At 36.2% G+C, this 20890-nt stretch overlaps 1 protein-coding gene across 1 annotated transcript in view; it reads right to left on the bottom strand.

The window, feature by feature from the left end:
• LOC138711245 (T-box transcription factor TBX20-like) overlaps positions 1–20890 on the bottom strand; it is a 404801-nt gene that overhangs the window by 218617 nt on the left and 165294 nt on the right. The window lies entirely within an intron of this gene.

The raw sequence follows: 20890 nt of genomic DNA on the forward strand, positions 1-20890 counted from the left end.
TGTACTTCACTCACACCCCTTCCTTGCTCCCGTCAGACAGACAAACTTACGGCCGCTGTTGCATTCGAAGTCTTCAAGCAGTGAAGTAAACATTGCAGTGTATAGTGTGTTTCATAAATATGGTTGCGTTTTCTATAGAAGAAAGAACCTATATTAATAATTATCGTACTAAAAAATTATATTCAAGAAACGATAAATTCAATTTCAGAGAATATGCTTCAAAATGTTTTAATAATATGCGTACTGAATTGAAGCCTGCATTGTAATGAACGGCAACTATTTTCAGCATTTTGTTTAAAAATTCAGATTAGCTTATTTTGAATTGAGGTGGCTAGAAGCAAAGGAATGCTAGTGACATTTGTAATAACATGAGTTAAGTGCATCCAGTGTAAGCAAAAGTATCTAAAATTCTAGTGGCAAAGGGATATTTTAATCGCATCACACATTAAAATTTAAATAAAAATTTCACCGATTTTACGAAAGCTTAAATATTTAAACCCCATTTTCTCAAAAGTAACTTAAGTGCACTTTCAGCCCTTTACTTATGACCCCCTCAATTTAAATGCGCTCTCTATATTGCATGTTAACATCAATAATTAATATGCTAAATAAAGTAGACATTACATAACGAACATAGCCGCCTGAAAAGTTGAGTTTTTGAAAAAAATATGTTACTACTCTACTGTATTTTGATAAATTCCGTAAAAGTGATGATCAAACTGAAAATCGTAATGTCGTATTTCCCTGCAACATAAATGGATACACTACTTTTCTCTCCTCCTGTACCTAGTAAAATGATTTGTTTACATATTGCACTAGTAACATCAAACTCCTATAATGGAAGGGGGCAGCAGTGTTTACGAGTATAGCCAGGTTAATGTTAAAGATGTTGGTAAAAATAAAGTGATGTCCCTGTATAATACAATAACAAAAATTCAGCTGCCTGTAGACACACAGACTGCATGCTAATAAACATTTTTCACTACTACTACTGTTGTTACTACTGCTGCTGCTGCTGCTACTACTATTGCATTACTAAATAGGAAAAGAAGGAAGGTAAATAGGGAATGCAGATGATGAAGCATTGCAAGAGACAAGCAGACAAGCGCTGTGATAGCAAGTGAGGGATTTAGCGTATTCATTAACAGAAGAAATGAACTAGGAGGCATGTACGAGGCAAGCCAACAGTCTGCAGAAGTCGGCGGGGTCTGGCTACTCAACGAAACGTGTGAGTGTACGGCATTGAATACGTCAGGGCATTCGGCGAAATGCGTGCAGGGCTTATTTAAGGATTAATTGCGGAAAATAAATGTAAAAAAAACCGGTTATGAACCAGCAGACATGTGGCTTACATGTCATAACCGCGATGTATTGCTTCCGAGTACAACAAAGAGGTGCTCCACTCCACCATGGAGCAGCTGGGACAGAGTCCTGCTGCATTGAGGCGTATGGCACTGCGTTCGGTTCCCGGCGGGCACTGGATCTTTGCATTTGTGAGTTCGATGTCCTGTGTGACCTTGCCCCATCCGTAATCGAGTGATTAACACCACCAGCTGATTGTTTTAAGATTCTCCTTTGAAGGTGTTCTGGAATAGATGATTTCAGACGTCGATATCCTGGTTGTCCATTATCGAAGGCAAGCGCCTTAACCGATCGAGCTACGCTGGTGGCTGGAACTATGTATGAATGTATTTATTCACACTGCAAATGGGTAATATACCCGGTAGGAGTGGTAACTAATTACACTCAATAATTACAATTAATAATAAACACAACTAATAAAAACAATAATAATAATAATAATAATAATAATAATAATAATAGTAATAATAATAATGAGCATCCTAAATTAAATGAAGCATGGTCACTTAAAATAACATTTAAAGTAAATCTAATTTGTATCTTAACCCTAAGTTCGAACTAAGACCCACGAGTGTGACAGGTTCATACCTGCACAAGTACCTTTCGGCACTACACTTATTTCGCTGTCAACTCACTCACTGCACTGATTCTACCTGATTTCACTAACACTTCTAACCATTTCACTGTTCAAATACTTTGCACAGCCACTTCACTGACACCAACACACTTCACTTACACAATAGACTTCACTGACACCAACACACTTCACTTACACAATAGACTTCACTGACACTACACACTTCACTGACACAACACACTTCAAATAACAAGATATCAATTACACCCTTTAAGTAGTGTGTATAATAATACTACCGTCTATTAGTAAAGTCCTTAAGCCTATCTTTAAATACATTTTTGGTTATTGGTAAAGCCTTTAGTAAGTCTGCAGGTAAAGCATTCCAGTCCCTGATAGTACGATTGAGAAAAGAAAACTTTCCAGTGTCCGTCCTCTGCCTTCTTTCCCTCAATTTGTATGAGTGGTCGTTCCTTGAAGAGTAATTTGAGCCTACTGCAGTTTTTAGATATAGCCGTCGCTTTAAGGATTTGACGGAATCTACATTTAAAAGATGAACTTTTCATCTATATTAACCAGGCCTGGTTGATGAACGCAGTGCCCAATAATATTATCTCTGGATTCATAGCAATGCGCATGTATCCATTCAATCCGGAAGCAATACCGAATCTCTGAAGAGCACACTTTATTATCAAAGAGGTACAGAAACTAGAACGCCTATTGCTTACCATGCAGTCCATCCGGAGTTGCGCTCGGGGGCGGGTTCGATCCCCGCTTGAGCTGATTACCTCGTTGAGCTTTTTCCGAGGGTTTCCCCAACCGTAAAGCGTAAGTCAGGTAATCTATGGCGAATTCTCGGCCTCATCTCGCCAAAACACCAACGCGTTATCACCAATTTCATCGACGCTAAATAAGCCAGTACTTGATACAGCGTCGTTAAATAACCAAGTAAAAAAAACTGCTGCTAATTATTGGCGCGTCCACACCTGTGGAGTAACGGCTAGCGCGTCTGGCCGCGAAACCAGGTGGCCCGGGTCCGAATCCCGGTTGGGGCAAGTTACCTGGTTGAGGTTTTTTCCGGGGTTTTCCCTCAACCCAATACAAGCAAATGCTGGGTAACTTTCGGTGCTGGACCCCGGACTCATTTCACCGGCATTATCACCTTCATTTCATTCAGACGCTAAATAGCCTAGATGTTGATAAAGTGTCGTAAAATAGCCCAATAAAATAAAAAAATAAAACTATTGTCGCTTCTGCCACTGACAATACTACTGCCACTACTACAACTGCCATTACTGCTAATATTGCTACTGCCATTAGACTTACTACTGTCATTACTACTATTGATACTACTGCCAGTATTATTATGGCTACTGTCGCTGCTGCTGCTGCTACTACTACTACTACTACTATTACTGTTAATACTACTGTCACTGCAAATACTACTGTTACTACTATTGCTGCTACTGCTAATATTACTCTTCCCAATAATACTATTATACAAGACTCACCTCATGGGCCCTGTGAAGAATGTAAAAGGTATGTATCACCTGCTACTCACTTCAAAGCTACTTAAACCACGCTCCAATTCGCCACATTCCGAACTGATAACGTCCACTGTATAGGCCTAAATTTCATAATAGTAAATTATGCAACGAGCCTATAATGGTAGTAATTAAGATGCGATTATTTTTATGAAACGAGCGCAAGCGAGTTTCATAATTTTCATACGAGCGTCTTAATTACCATTATAGGCAAGTTTCATACGACTTTTTATGCTCGGCCATATTTCTAACTTGAAATTATTCATAAGTTTTCATGTTATTCTTATGTAACTGGGGAGTGAACTGACCTTGTGCAATCTCGTAAATTGTGACATGTGCGCAGACGCGAAAGTATTGATTTTTTCTTAGAAACAAATGTCATTGACCTTGATATAATCTAGAGAGTAAAATAAAGTTTACTCTTGATATAACCTAGAAATTGATTTAGACAATGAAAAACGAGGTGACAAATTGAATTTATTTGAATATTATTTACAATTAATGCTAATTATTATAGTAACAGAACATAACCTTCCGCGACAGTATTGGATTTCCAGCCTCCGTCACGTTTCGCTAGTTGTCTTTCGATTGCATATCCGAGAATAATCGATTCTTGCGCTTTCATATTGCTGCAATGGTGTCTTCTGATTGGTGGAACACCTGAACTTTAATGAATAGGTGTACTTTAATGAGGTTCATTAAAGGGCTGCTACCCGGTGTATAATTACTACACTTCGGCATGGTCGAGCATAATAGTACATTATGCAACGAGCCTATAATGATAGTAATTAAGAAGTGAGTATGGATGTTCATGAAACGAGCGCGAGTTTCATAATTTTCATACGAGCTTCTTAATTACCATTATAGGCGAGTTTCATACGACTTTTTATGCTCGACCATATTTCTAACTTGAAATTACCGGTATTCAGATGTATACATTTTATTTGTATCTGACAAGATCGGAAGTGACCTTGTTCTAGGTCGTGAATTGTGAGATGTGCGCAGACACGAAAGTATTGATTTTTTCCGAGGAACAATAATGTCACTGACCTTGATATAATCCCGTTAAACTTGATAATATTATAACCTTGATTATTGAATTCGACATTGAAAAACGAAATGACAAATTGAATTTATTTGAATATTATTTACAATTAACGCTAATTATTATAGTAACAGAACATAACCTTCTGCGACAGTATTGGATTTCCAGCCTCCGTGACTTTTCGCTAATTCTCTTTCGATTGCATATCCGAGAATAATCGATACTTGCGGTTTTATAACGGTACACAGCTGACTTGTTATTGGCTGAACACCTGTAAGCTGAGTTGTCATTGGCTGAAAACACTTGTACTTCAATGAGTAGGTGTACTTCAATGACATGCATTAAAGGACTGCTACCAGGTGTATAATTACTATATTTCGGCATGGTCGAGCATAAAAACTTTTAACGAATCACTACACATGTATTAACCCTGCGGTAGCTGATTGGTCAGATCTTTAGCCTGTCAACAATTATCAGTTCCACTACATCCTCACCCCCAGCTTCCCCTGTGATGATGTCCTACGTTCAGGGCCGATGAGGTGAGTCCCACATTACTGCTACTGTAAAGTATTAGTATAATAATAATAATAATAATAATAATAATAATAATAATAATAATAATAGCCTAATAATAATAATTTAATGTGAAGTACGTAGCAAAATTAAAATTAATGTAAAAAGTACCCAGAGAAGACCTTCCTGAAGATCGCTGGGGAAGAGGGAAATGGGCAGCCTGCCTTCGTTGGAGAAGGCATAGAATAATTTGTACGAAAACTACTCAGGTTTCCGAAGTTCATTTCATAAGCATCTTATTGTTTATGAATAGTTAAAAATGGACTCTAACTAAAGAATTGTAATTCTTAATCGTAGTGCAAGTAATCACAGTCGCGGTATAGGATGATTTGGGCTATACACGAGTTATTTGACGCCAGGAGTTTCTGCAAGGCAGAGAACCAACTCTGGTTAGTGGGATGATTTACAGCTGTTGACATCATTTGAAGCGGTGCATAAAACAGGTGCTTGTCCGGACCCGCAAGGTCAGGGGAATGGCGACGTGACGCAACTGTCTGCAGTCGCTGATGATGTGAAAATTATTTTTCGATGTTTGACGGCAAAGAACATGAACTGGGCGGTACTTAAAAGAGGAAGGAGGACGGGAGTCGGAGGTTACATTTGGACCTACATTATTATTATTATTATTATTATTATTATTATTATTATTATTATTATTATTATTATTATTAGATTCCAAATTGTTTTATTGTGTACATTTAATTTTCCGGCATTCATATTTTATACTTTGTTTTCTTCTTTGTCCCCCAGAGGCCACTGCCATCACACGAAACGTTCTGTAGAAATATTAGATATGTTGGTCCTTAGCGACATTTGTCCAGACATCGGAGAACATGATGAAAAAAGAAAATCGCAGCTGAATTTCTCTTGGATTTTCTCACAGACTTTTTCTTTTTAACTGTTGGCCGGATTTGATTCACATTCAGTATCCACCAGTCAATTTATCAAGGAATGTTGTACATGAAATATAATAATTTTAGTACTAGTCTGTCTGTGTACAGCGATTTCTACTAAACTATAGGACAGATTTTGTTCATATTCAGTATCTACGAGTCAATTTATCAGGAATGATGTACATGAAATATAATAATTTTAGTACTAGTCTGTCTGTGTACAGCGATTTCTACTAAACTATTGGACGGATTTTGTTCATATTCAGTATCTACGAGTCAATTTATCAGGGAATGTTGTACATGAAATATAATAATTTTAGTACTAGTCTGTCTGTGTACAGCGATTTCTACTAAACTATTGGACGGACTTTGTTCATATTCAGTATCTACGAGTCAATTTATCAAGGAATGTTGTACATGAAATATAATAATTTTAGTACTAGTCTGTCTGTGTACAGCGATTTCTACTAAACTATTGGACGGATTTTGTTCATATTCAGTATCTACGAGTCAATTTATCAGGGAATGTTGTACATGAAATATAATAATTTTAGTACTAGTGTGTCTGTGTACAGCGATTTCTACTAAACTACTGGACGGACTTTGTTCATATTCAGTATCTACGAGTCAATTTATCAGGGAATGATGTACATGAAATATAATAATTTTAGTACTAGTCTGTCTGTGTACAGCTATTTCTACTAAACTACTGGACGGACTTTGTTCATATTCAGTATCTACGAGTCAATTTATCAAGGAATGTTGTACATGAAATATAATAATTTTAGTACTAGTCTGTCTTTGTACAGCTATTTCTACTAAACTATTGGACGGATTTTGTTCATATTCAGTATCTACGAGTCAATTTATCAGGGAATGATGTATATGAAATATAATAATTTTAGTACTAGTCTGTCTGTGTACAGCGATTTCTACTAAACTATTGGACGGACTTTGTTCATATTCAGTATCTACGAGTCAATTTATCAGGGAATGATGTACATGAAATATAATAATTTTAGTACTAGTCTGTCTGTGTACAGCTATTTCTACTAATCTACTGGACGGACTTTGTTCATATTCAGTATCTACGAGTCAATTTATCAAGGAATGTTGTACATGAAATATAATAATTTTAGTACTAGTCTGTCTTTGTACAGCGATTTCTACTAAACTATTGGACGGATTTTGTTCATATTCAGTATCTACGAGTCAATTTATCAGGGAATGATGTACATGAAATATAATCATTTTAGTACTAGTCTGTCTGTGTACAGCGATTTCTACTGAACTATTGGACGGATTTTGTTCATATTCAGTATGTACGAGTCAATTTATCAGGGAATGATGCACATGAAATATAATAATTTTAGTACTAGTCTGTCTGTGTACAGCGATTTCTACTGAACTATTGGACGGATTTTGTTCATATTCAGTATGTACGAGTCAATTTATCAGGAATGATGTACATGAAATATAATAATTTTAGTACTAGTCTGTCTGTGTACAGCGATTTCTACTAAACTATTGGACGGACTTTGTTCATATTCAGTATCTACGAGTCAATTTATCAGGGAATGATGTACATGAAATATAATAATTTTAGTACTAGTCTGTCTGTGTACAGCTATTTCTACTAATCTACTGGACGGACTTTGTTCATATTCAGTATCTACGAGTCAATTTATCAAGGAATGTTGTACATGAAATATAATAATTTTAGTACTAGTCTGTCTTTGTACAGCGATTTCTACTAAACTATTGGACGGATTTTGTTCACATTCATATCTACGAGTCAATTTATCAAGGAATGATGTACATGAAATATAATAATTTTAGTACTAGTGTGTCTGTGTACAGCGATTTCTACTAAACTATTGGACGGACTTTGTTCATATTCAGTATCTACGAGTCAATTTATCAGGGAATGATGTACATGAAATATAATAATTTTAGTACTAGTCTGTCTTTGTACAGCGATTTCTACTAAACTATTGGACGGATTTTGTTCATATTCAGTATCTACGAGTCAATTTATCAGGGAATGATGCACATGAAATATAATAATTTTAGTACTAGTCTGTGTATGTACAGCGATTTCTATTAAACTATTGGACGGATTTTGTTCATATTCAGTATCTACGAGTCAATTTATCAGGGAATGATGTACATGAAATATAATAATTTTAGTGCTAGTCTGTCTGTGTACAGCGATTTCTACTAAACTATTGGACGGATTTTGTTCATATTCAGTATCTACGAGTCAATTTATCAGTGAATGATGCAAGCCTATATGAAACATAATAATAATCAGTAAAAGAATTCTGATTTAATTTTGAGATCAGAGAATGAAGAAAAGGCTCTTCGAAATCAGTTGTTACGATTCTTCTTGTTTTACGTCAGCAGTTAAGCAGGCCTGTACAACGGACATTCCTCGTGTCGCAGAACAAGTACAGGTGTCCGCGTAGGTCTTGGTTGATAAGCTAGAAGCAAGAGCGCGGAAAGCAGTGTCAATTGAATCGGATTTTATTTTGCCCCGTGACTCGCTTGTGTTTCTCTTTCCACCGCGTTGCGGCCTTGAGATGAAACTGCGTATTAATCGGCGCTCCGTGCTATTTATCGCTGCTGCTCTTACCTCGTAAGCTGCAATTACAGTGCAGTCGGGCAAAGAAATGGCATCGCTAGTCCAACTTCCGTACGACCTAATGGATGCATGCAACCCGCGAAAATCGCAGTCGAAGGGACTAATCCAGTGTCCTCCTACACTCAACGCTTACATTGCTTTGTTCTGCCCCCATGCCCACCTCCAGCAATATGACCACTTTTACGAGGTTTCTGCCGTATAATAACTTACGGTAAGGCCTTATCGTCGCTTCTTTGATTTTCAGTAGGCTACAGTTGTACTTTTCCAATTCACTGTGGGCTAAAGCAAGGAGATGCACTATCACCTTTATTTTTTAACTTTGCTCTAGAGTATGCCATTAGGAAAGTTCAGGATAACAGAGATGGTTTGGAATTGAACGGGTTACATCAGCTGCTTGTCTATGCGGATGACGTGAATATGTTAGGAGAAAATCCACAAACGATTAGGGAAAACGCGGAAATTTTACTGGAAGCAAGTAAAGAGATAGGTTTGGAAGCAAATCCTGAAAAGACAAAGTATATGATTATGTCTCGTGATCATAATATTGTACGAAATGGAACTATAAAAATTGGAGATCTATCCTTCGAAGAGGTGGAAAAATTCAAATATCTTGGAGCAACAGTAACAAATATAAATGACACTCGGGAGGAAATTAAACGCAGAATAAATATGGGAAATGCCTGTTATTATTCGGTTGAGAAGCTTTTGTCATCTAGTCTGCTGTCAAAAAATCTGAAAGTTAGAATTTATAAAACAGTTATATTACCGGTTGTTCTGTATGGTTGTGAAACTTGGACTCTCACTTTGAGAGAGGAACAGAGATTGAGGGTTTTTGAGAATAAGGTTCTTAGGAAAATATTAGGGCTAAGAGGAATGAAGTTACAGGAGACGGAGAAAGTTACACAACGCAGAACTGCACGCATTGTATTCTTCACCTGACATAATTAGGAACATTAAATCCAGACGTTTTCGATGGGCAGGGCATGTAGCACGTATGAGCGAATCCAGAAATGCATATAGAGTGTTAGTTGGGAGGCCAGAGGGGAAAAAGACCTTTGGGGACGCCGAGACGTAGACAGGAGGATAATATTAAAATGGATTTGAGGGATGTGGGATATGATGGTAGAGACTGAATTAATCTTGCTCAGGATAGGGACCAATGGCGGGCTTGTGTGAGGGCGGCAATGAACCTCCGGGTTCCTTAAAAGCCAGTAAGTAAGTAAGTAGGTACAGTTGTGCTTTACCCGCGTAGCTCAGCGCTTATTTAAATAATCATCTCCAATAGAAAAATTAAGTAGTACTCATTTTTCTGTGAGGAACGATGTAGGCAGTGTCCCGATGCTGTATAATGAAGATCTATCTACATAGTCGGCTCAAAACAAGCTCTGAAGAAGACCAGAATCCCAACTTACATATATCGTATAACCATTCGATCCTGATCCGATTGGCGTAAAGACTGTACACGATGTAATGTTTAATGGTCCTTACTGATTGTTTTTAATGAAATTCTGGTATTACTTGTACTACTTTGAATTTTCTTTTCCTGTATTCAATTCCTTAAAAATTATTGTAAGCTATTGCTTAAGTTTCTACAGTGAGAAATCACGTCATTATGCCATCAAAAATCAAAATTACGGGACTCTCAATTGTTTTAAATTAAATGCGTAAACGGTCAGTTAATACGCAGTTTACACACTGTCAAGGATGTCACCACTGCATGGATTCATGGAACGTGTTTCGATGTTGAAGCACAGTCTACTATATACAGTCGCGAAGCTTGAGGTGTTTTTTTGCAAATCTCGTAATAAAGCGCTCCAAGCGGTTAGCAACTAGAAACAATAGACTGTCCATGGTCGACTTTGGACTGTGTCGTATTTCTATCGAGTGCTAGCTCGTTGCGTATTTCACATTGATGCTTGTGAAATGTTCGTTATTGGTTGTAATGAAAATGTTAATGGCTGAAATATAATAATTGGAATAATAATATGGGACAAGGAGGAGACGTTTGTAGTGCTATAAATTGTAGCAACAGTAAGAGAAAGAGGCCAGAGTTATCCTTTGTCCGATTTCCGAAAGATTCAGAAAGGTTCCTGGGTTTCCACAAGAATGCTGTGCAAAAACAAAACTGTTAATTTGAAGTTCTTTGTGACTGTTAGAATACATTATATCCTTAAATTTCACAATGAAATGTTTCAGTCTAACCGAAAGGACATTAAATACCGGTTAAAGTTCTGTCACTTAGGCTGCTAAATTTCCAGAGAAATAAAGGTTAGGTCTACTTTTTTTTCAGAGGATATATTTTTAATTATAGCTATTAATTTTGTTATTATTTTATGTGTTATTTTACTAAAGACGTATAAAAATTAAGTTTGTTTTAATGAAATTTATTGATCACGTTTTATTTTCAATTCTGGTGGGATTATTATTGCTTAGGCCTATTTTTTTCAAAGGATATGTTTTTAATTATAGCTGTTAATTTTGTTGTTATTTTTATTTGTTGCTTTACTAGAGACGTAGAAAAAGTCCGTTACAATAAAATTTATTGATCACGTTTTATTTCCAATTCTGGTGTGATTATTATTGCTTAACCTCATCCCACTTTGTTAACTACGTAAGCCTACACTACAAGTACTGGTACACGTAAGTTACTCCATTAATTCATATTTCCATTATTATTGTTGTAAAGAGAAATGCAAATTAATATTTATTGGTTTCATAGTTAATTATCGCTATAATCCTGAATGAGTGAAGCGATTATAGTAAATTTCAGTTCGTTTTGCACAAACAAAAATTATATTAACTTATTTCTTGCAGGTATCTTCGAGTTTATGGTGCAATTTAATATACTTCATTAAAATAATAAATGAACTTTATCCATTTAATATTTCAATAATGGAAGGAAGGTGTTAATTTTTCCAAAAGAACACGACAACGAAAGTGTAACATATTTTGTCGTCTGCTGGGAGAGAGATCTGCGATGATGAGGCGATAGTAGCAATCCTAGTGGTGGGCAACTACCTGTGTTTGCATTTTTACTACATATTGAGCTTCGTGACTGTATGTAGTAGACTGTGGTTGAAGTTTCAAATGTCTGTGTTCAATACTTTAATAGATATCTGTATCTAATCCACATATTTTGTGTAGCTCAATTCTGAATTTTGTTTTACTAGTACACCAATTAACCTAATAATTCTAGCTAAAGTTTCTTGGGTGCAACACATAGGCTACAGTAAACTGTTAACTCATTTTTAATAATACTAATAACACTAATAATAATAATAATAATAATAATAATAATAATAATGATTTATTTTAGCTGGCAGAGTTAAGACCGTAAGGCCTTCTCTTCCACTCAACCAGCAAAAAGTATACATACATATATATCAACTTACAAAGAATTCAACAATTTGATTTAGATAAGAGCTACATGTATACAAGAGTTATTTACGAATTAAACAACAAAATACTATGAACTATTAATTAAACACTGAAATACAAACTGTGTAGCAGAATTAAGCTAAAATACATAGAATGTTAATATATTTCAAATAATGTTAGATAATAGAAAGAGATTATTATGAGACAATTTTGAAAATACAGAACTATCAGGATGCATGTCTAAAGTAGGTTATTTTACGACGCTTTATCAACAGCTTTGGTTATTTAGCGTCTGAATGAGATGAAGGTGATAATGCCGGTGAAATGAGTCCGGGGTCCAACACCGTAAGTTACCCAGCATTTGCTCATATTGGGTTGAGGGAAAACCCCGGAAAAAACCTCAACCAGGTAACTTGTCCCGACCGGGAATCGAACCCGGGCCACCTGGTTTCGTGGCTAGACGTGCTAACCGTTACTCCACAGGCGTGGACTACATGTCTAAAGGAAAGAGTAACAATGTAGTCAGTGATAGTTTAAATCAGTATGACTGGAGTGAAATGCTAATAAGGTTATCTTTTAAGCTGTTTTTAAAGGTGTTTATTGTCTTGCAGCCCATAATACTTTGTGACAAGGAATTCCATTGACGCGAGGTGGATACTGTAAAAGATGATGAATAACGAGATGTTCTATGAAGAGGTATACCACAGATAAGTGATCTGGTATTTACGTCGTGGTTAGAGTATATATAAGAGAAATGAGACGAAAGGTAATTTTGTGTTGAGGTGTGCAGAATTCGAAAGAGTAAAGACCAAGAGTCTAAAGTTCTGCGTTCTTTAAGTCGGAGACACGAAAGACTTGCGAAGGACGGTGATATGTGATCATATCATCGGATGTTGCACACGTATCTGACGCACATATTCTGAACTCGTTGTAACTTGACCGACAGTTCAGAACTTAGGTCACTTAACAAAACGTCACAATAATCGAAGTGCGGCATTACTAGGGTTTGTACTAGGGTAAGTTTTAGTTGCTGGGGCAAGAAGTTTCTCAAGCGACTCAAACAGTGAATGGAGGAACAGATTTTTTTTTTATCGTTTCTTTAACTTGATAATTCCAACTAAGATCATTATCAAAAAAAGAAACCAAGATTTTTTACGACAGATGAATAAGGGATTAGCGTACGTAGGTTGAAAACCACAACCGATTCCTTTAGTAAAAGCAGTACTTGGGGATCACATTAACAGACTATAAAATAAATGCAGCTAATTAGACAAAACAAGACAATAAGCAGGACTAGCAAACTGAAGACAACACAGCACAACAAATGTTGGAAGTAAAAGAGCAGTGTACGGAGACTCAATACACACGGTGGGATGCGAAGTTGTCCATCCGTACAGGAGGTCGTTATGAAGTCGTTATTGGCCCACCCAGACTGCTTTGAAGCGGACAGGGGGTCCACTCCTCCAGGGGATGCTACTACGGTGTGTCCGTACAATGCAGCGGGCGTCTGCATGAAGCACTTCAACTTTGCATGGAATCTCTGACGTTTCAAGGATTGAGGGTACACACAAGTGAAATTCGAACATATTGAAATATTGGACCTATAGTTTTCATTTTTCGCAAATTTGTAACATATTTTATATAAAAAAAATAATTTCAACCTTCTACATCTCTCCATTAAAATAATTCTTTTAACTTCAATTTTACTATTATGCTGAGCATACTGTCAATAATAATAATTTATTTTATTTATTTATTTATTTTATTTATTTAGAATATTAACGTGCAAAAACAACAGCACAAGGCCAATTACAGTTTTGCACGATACAAAACAGAACAAAACAACAAATGATGATGAGAATGAATGATAGAAAATGGCAATGAGATGAAATACAAACAATATAATGGTCTACATATCAATGATCAAATAATAATTATAAAATTACAAAATTAGTACAATGAGATAATTGAAATAATGGAATAGTCTAGATTAATCAATTGACCAAATGCAAGAAATAAAATGGACAAATAATTATTAAAATAAGATCAGTGAGTTAAAAACTCAAAGATATACTACACATTAAATGGATCCAAGTTGAATCCATGCAAATTAGCATATTTAATGCATCTGCAGACCGGAGAGAGAGATTTAGAATTCTTATTATAAAACAATTTATGAAATCTTAAACCATTAGCAGGAATACGAAGACTGATATTGCTTATGAAAGATTCACAATCAATATCACCCTTAATGACTTTGCAAAAAAATAAATAATCAAGATCCTGACGTCTGGTGAACAGACAACCGCAATTGAAATAATTGCATTTAATCTCATAGTTATAATCGGAATTTGGTAAAAATCTATAAGAACACAAGGAAATAAATTTTTTTTGAATATTCTCCAATTTAGCCGAGTCAGTGGAAGTAATGGAGTTCCATACAACAGATGCATATTCAAGCTTGGATCTAACCAACGTATAGTATAAAATTAATACACACATAGGAGTGGAAAAAGAATAAGTTATAGACCTAATTAGACCAAGCATTCTTAACGAATGGGTATAAATATATTGCACATGATCATGGAAATATAATTTTGAATCAAGTAGGACACCAAGATCTCTAATACAATCTGTCCTAGTAATTACGACATTACTGAGAGAATAGTTAAATTTTAGGGAGATAGTTTTCCGTGAAAAGGAAATAACAGAAGTTTTGGATTGATTAATTTTCATTCCATTTTCAACAGACCATTGTGAAATTGAATTAATGTCATTTTGAAGAATTTGACAATCAACCAAACTATTAATTTTGCGAAAGATTTTGAGATCATCCGCAAATAAAAGGCAGCTAGAACTTATTCTTTTTCTTATATCATTTATAAATAATAAAAATAAGAGAGGTCCCAATGTAGACCCTTGAGGAACACCGCATAAACTATTAAATGGAACCGAGAGAGAATTACCTAGTCGAACACAAGACTGTCTATCTGTTAAATAATTTTCAAACCAATTAACGTAGTTAGTGGAGAGACCAAAATTACTTAATTTATTTAATAAAATTTTGTGAGGAACAACATCAAATGCTTTGCTAAAATCAAAATAAATTGAGTCAATTTGACCTTGATTTTCAACTATAGGCATTATGAGATTAAGATAGGAAACTAAATTAGTAGTAGTAGATTTCCCTCTTGTAAATCCATGTTGGGCCGAATTGATCTTATTTTTTACATAAAATGAAATGTGTTTGTGAATAATTTTTTCAAAAATTTTAGAAAAATTGTTTAGGATAGAAATGGGTCTATAATTAGTAACACTATTTTTATTACCATTTTTGAAAACTGGAATAATGGATGCTTCCTTCCAAAGTGACGGGTAAATTCCTGTTTTTAAGCTAAGAATTCCTGTTTTTAAGCTAAGAATTCCTGTTTTTAAGCTAATAATAATAATAATAATAATAATAATAATAATAATAATAATAATAATAATAATAATACTTACTTACTGGCTTTTAAGGAACCCAGAGGTTCATTGCTGCCCTCACATATGCCCGCAAGTGGTCCCTATCCTGAGAAAGATTAATCCATTCTCTATCATCATATCCCACCTCCCTCAAATCCATTTTAATATTATCCTCCCATCTACGTCTCGGCCTCCCCAAAGGTCTTTTTCCCTCCGGCCTCCCAACTAACACTCTATATGCATTTCTGCATTCGCTCATACGTGCTACATGCCCTGCCCATCTCAAACGTCTGGATTACGTTCCTAATTATGTCAGGTGAAGAATACAGTGCGTGCAGTTCTGTGTTGTGTAACTTTCTCCATTCTCCTGTAACTTCATCCCTCTTAGCCTCAAATATTTTCCTAAGAACCTTATTCTCAAACACCCTTAACCTATGATCCTCTCTCAAAGTGAGAGTCCAAGTTTCACAACCATAAAGAACAACCGGTAATATAACTGTTTTATAAATTCTAACTTTCAGATTTTTTGACAGCAGAATGGATGATAAAAGCGTCTCAACCGAATAATAACAGGCATTTCCCATATTTATTCTGTGTTTAATTTCCTCCCGAGTGTCATTTATATTTGTTACTGTTGCTCCCAAGTAGGCTATTTGAATTTTTCCACCTCTTCGAAGGATAAATCTCCAATTTTTATAGTTCCATTTCGTACAATATTCCCGTCACGAGTCATAATCATATACTTTGTCTTTTCGGGATTTTCTTCCAAACCTATCTCTTTACCAATAATAATAATAATAATAATAATAATAATAATAATAATAATAATAGTAATAATAATACATTATTCAGCGTGGCAATTAATGTTTCTATATACTACTAATTGAACCGTTGAGCAAAGTAAACATATTACAGTTCGTCCAACAAAACAATAAAAAAAGTTCTCCTTCTTATTCTTTACGAAACCACCTCTTACTGCTTGTAGAAATAGAGTTTGTAGAGCGACATGATACCGCCACTGCTTGCCTTCAGTACGTGAATGAAACACAGCAATGTACAGGAAACTCCTCGTAGCCGTTTGAATGTCTGTGATTACACGATGTAATCACGACACCCGCTTTGGTCACCGCTGATCAAGTCGTTTCTCTTCACTTCGTGTAATTTCCATGTTTTTTGCCCAATGCAATGCTACACTCCACACAAAGCACTTCACTACTATCTTCCTTGGTTATTTCTCCAGAAGATGCTTCTTTTCTACAACGACAAATGTATCACGTTCATAACGCACTCCGCACGCCTCCAGTCGAGGACGCATTCTCCAGTCTCACACCCACGGCGTTTTGTGCCGTGATCGCCGTATCCAGCTGAGAAGCGTTAAAAAGAAATTGATAATAAATTAAGTTTATTTCGCTTGTGGGATTCATTTTGCTTGTCGAGCACTGTCCGCGGGAAGGAAGGAAAGCCGAGAAGAAATAAGGTTTTATTAGAAAACGGGCCAGCGGGGGGGAGGCAGCCTAACTGTATATATAATACTGACTACGGGGTCGTAAATTTTCCCCGCCGTGTCAGCCTTGTCCCAACAGAGGATTTTCTGGAAAGAGCTACCACAAGTCACTCGATCTGTCTCCAGCACAATTAACCGGGAGCCGCGAGCTGGGTGGCTCTGCATTCATCACGGGGGCAGCCCCTCGGCGGATCATCTTCCGCCAATCACGAGCACCGTGTGTGGAGGGAGTTCCACGGAACGTGTTGGGGACACAGGACGGGCTGCGAATAGCATCTACGAGTTCTTTAAATCACTAAAGAATACGTCTATATAGCATTCAGAACTCAGGCCCATCAGTTCAGCATAAGGAATTAATTCTCTTCGATATTTGTTTATACGTGGACTACCAGGGTATGGACTGTGTTTGTACACGCCCTCTGGAGCAAAAAAATGACTGCACAAACACATAATTTTAATTACATACACGCAGTCTATCTTATTTAAGACAGAATAAATTAAATACATTCTGACATTTATGCCGATGAATAAAAATAACATTAAAATATGACAATCATAACCGCAGAATTTTTAAAAATTTATGGCAATTTTCACACTATTTACTAAACGGATTACATCAGCTGCTTGTCTATGCGGATGGCGTGAATATGTTAGGAGAAAATCCACAAACGATTAGGGAAAACGTGGAAATTCTACTTGAAGCAAGTAAAGCGATAGGGTTAGAAGTAAATTCTGAAAAGACTAAGTATATGATTATGTCTCGTGACGAGAATATTGTACGAAATGGAATTATAAAAACTGGAGAGTTATCCTTCGACGAGGTGGAAAAACTCAAATATCTTGGAGCAACAGTAACAAACATAAACGACACTCGGGAGGAAATTAAACACAGAATAAGTATGGGAAATGCCTGTTATTATTCGGTTGAGAAGCTTTTGTCATCTAGTCTGCTGTCAAAAATTCTGAAAGTTAGAATTTATCAAACAGTTATATTACCGGTTGTTCTGTATGGTTGTGAAACTTGGACTCTCACTTTGAGAGAGAAACAGAGATTAAGGGTGTTTGAGAATAAGGTTGTTAGGAAAATATTAGGGGCTAAGAGGGATGAAGTTACAGGAGAATGGAGAAAGTTACACAACACTTCTGCACGCATTGTATTCATCTGACATAATTAGGAACATTAAATACAGACGTTTGAGATGGGCAGGGCATGTCGCACGTATGGGCGAATCGAGAAATGCAAATAGAGTGTTAGTTGGGAGGCCGGAGGGAAAAAGGCCTTTAGGGAGGCCGAGAAGTAGATGGGAAGATAATATTACTCGTAAAATGGATTTGAGGGAGGTGGGATATGATGATAGAGAATGGATTAATGTTGCTTAGGATAGGGACCGATGGCGGGCTTACGTGAGGGCGGCAATGAACCTCCGGGTTTCTTAAAAGCCAGTAAGTAAGTAAGTAAGTAAATAATAATAATAATAATAATAATAATAACAATAATAATAATAATAATAATAATAATAATAATAATAACTGCATTTCAACTGACGTCAGTAACTGTCGTTGGATCGGACGGACATTTACGATCAGTTCCTTCAACTTTATTAGTGGCGTGGACCCGACCAAAGAAATCAGCTGGTGCTGTTTTATTACCCGGCATCGGGTTACCGTTCCGCTCAGACTTTCAACTAAAACGCATGTCTGAAGGAGGGACGCTTACATTTTCCATTTGCACAAAGCAAATGTTTACAGCGGACAAGAGTTGCATTGCATTCTACAGGGACATCATTTTATTTTTACTAACATTTCTAATATTAACCTGGCTATACCTTTGGATCAACGATTAAGAACCGGAAACTCCGTTTGCTACCCCCTTTCACGACTGGAGTTCAATGATACTGGAATAAAATACAAACAAATCACTTTACTACGTATAGGAAGGAAGAAAATTAGTTCATCCATTTACGTAAACTAGGAAATATCGCGATTTTGAGTTTGATAATTTTCTTTAGGTTTTTGTTTAATCAAAATACAGTACAGTATTAACAATGAGTGTTTTTACTCACGAACTGAGCTGTCCAAGCGGACGTATTCATTATTCAGTGTATATTATACTGTCTACAACACATTAGCCTATAGAGAATGAAGTTAAATTGAAAAGTAATAATAATATGGATATTTAAACACATTTTTTAAAATGGTGGCCGTTCATTTCGATACAGGCTTCAGTTCTAATATGCATATTATCGCACTATAGACTATTGTACCTAATCCTATTACCAGTTTCGTCCTTCGTACTAGTAACTCATGTTTAAATAATTCTGTACCTACTCTATAAAATAGTACCTTATGTACTGTAAATTCAATCTTCACTTCTGCCCGATCCGAAAAGATAAAATTACTCAGACATGGTATCTCCGTCCAAGTGGTTACGTCGCAGCGTCGTAGAAATGGAGGAAATCACGTGACAGTTAAGTAGATACTTTGTTTCTTACAGGGAGCAGCTAAAACGCCTATGTCCCACATCTCCTATTATTTTCTCCTAATGCAGTAAAGCGAAACAGTGCTTGCAGTACTGTTGTGTCATTCATTTCACTCAGTTCTCTAGTTTTAGTACTTACAGTATAAAGTGCAAGTGAGTTTATCTACTGCTTTTAACTAACTAAAATGACCCCTGTATCTTCAACCCTAACGACAAAAATAAAATCATGGATTGCGATGGACGAAGCTTTCACTACAGATGGAAAAATAGTAATGTGTTAAGTGTGCGGTAAAATCACAACTGGAGAGTCTTACCTATCCTATATTCCTGCCACATAATGACTTTAAATATTTTTATGATTTTACATATTTTGGTACATATTTAGCTAATTTTTTTACATAAATATGTACATATTTCACACCTTGATATTACATAAAAATCCGGTCCCTAATTATTACTTACTTACTTACTGACTGGCTGGCTTTTAAGGAACCCGCAGGTTCATTGCCGCCCTCACATAAGCCCGCCATTGGTCACTATCCTGAGCAAGATTAATCCAGTCTCTACCATCATATCCCACCTCCCTCAAATCCATTTTAATATTATCTTCCCACCTACGTCTCGGCCTCCCCAAAGGTCCCTCCGGCGTCGCAACTAACACACTATATGCATTTCTGGATTCGCCCATACGTGCTACAAGTCCTGCCCATCTCAAACGTCTAGATTTTATGTTCCTAATTATGTCAGGTGAAGAATACAAAGCGTGCAGCTCTGTGTTGTGTAACTTTCTCCATTCTCCTGTAACTTCATCCCTCTTAGCCCCAAATATTTTCCTAAGAACCTTATTCTCAAACACCGTTAACCTATGTTCCTCTCTCAAAGTGAGAGTCCAAGTTTCACAACCATACAGAACAACCGGTAATATAACTGTTTTATACATTCTAACTTTCATATTTTTTGACAGAAGACTAGATGACAAAAGCTTCTCAACTAAATAATAACAGGCATTTCCCATATTTATTCTGCGTTTAATTTCCTCCCGAGTGTCATTTATATTTGTTACTGTTGCTCCAAGATATTTGAATTTTTCCACCTCTTCGAAAGATGAAATCTCGAATTTTTATAGTTCCATTTCGTACAATATTCTGGTCACGAGACATAACCATATACTTAGTCTTTTCGGGATTTACTTCCAAACCTATCTCTTTACTTGCTTCCAGTAAAATTCTCGTGTTTTCCCTAATCGTTTGTGGATTTTCTCCTAACATATTCACGTCATCCGCATAGACAAGAAGCTGATGTAACCCGTTCAATTGCAAACCCTCTCTGTTATCCTGGACTTTCCTAATGGCATATTCTAGAGCGAAGTTAAAAAGTAAAGGTGATAGTGCATCTCCCTGCTTTAGTCCACAGTGAATTTGAAAAGCATCAG

This window comes from Periplaneta americana, chromosome 12, assembly GCF_040183065.1.
Source record: "Periplaneta americana isolate PAMFEO1 chromosome 12, P.americana_PAMFEO1_priV1, whole genome shotgun sequence".
Taxonomy (NCBI): domain Eukaryota; kingdom Metazoa; phylum Arthropoda; class Insecta; order Blattodea; family Blattidae; genus Periplaneta; species Periplaneta americana.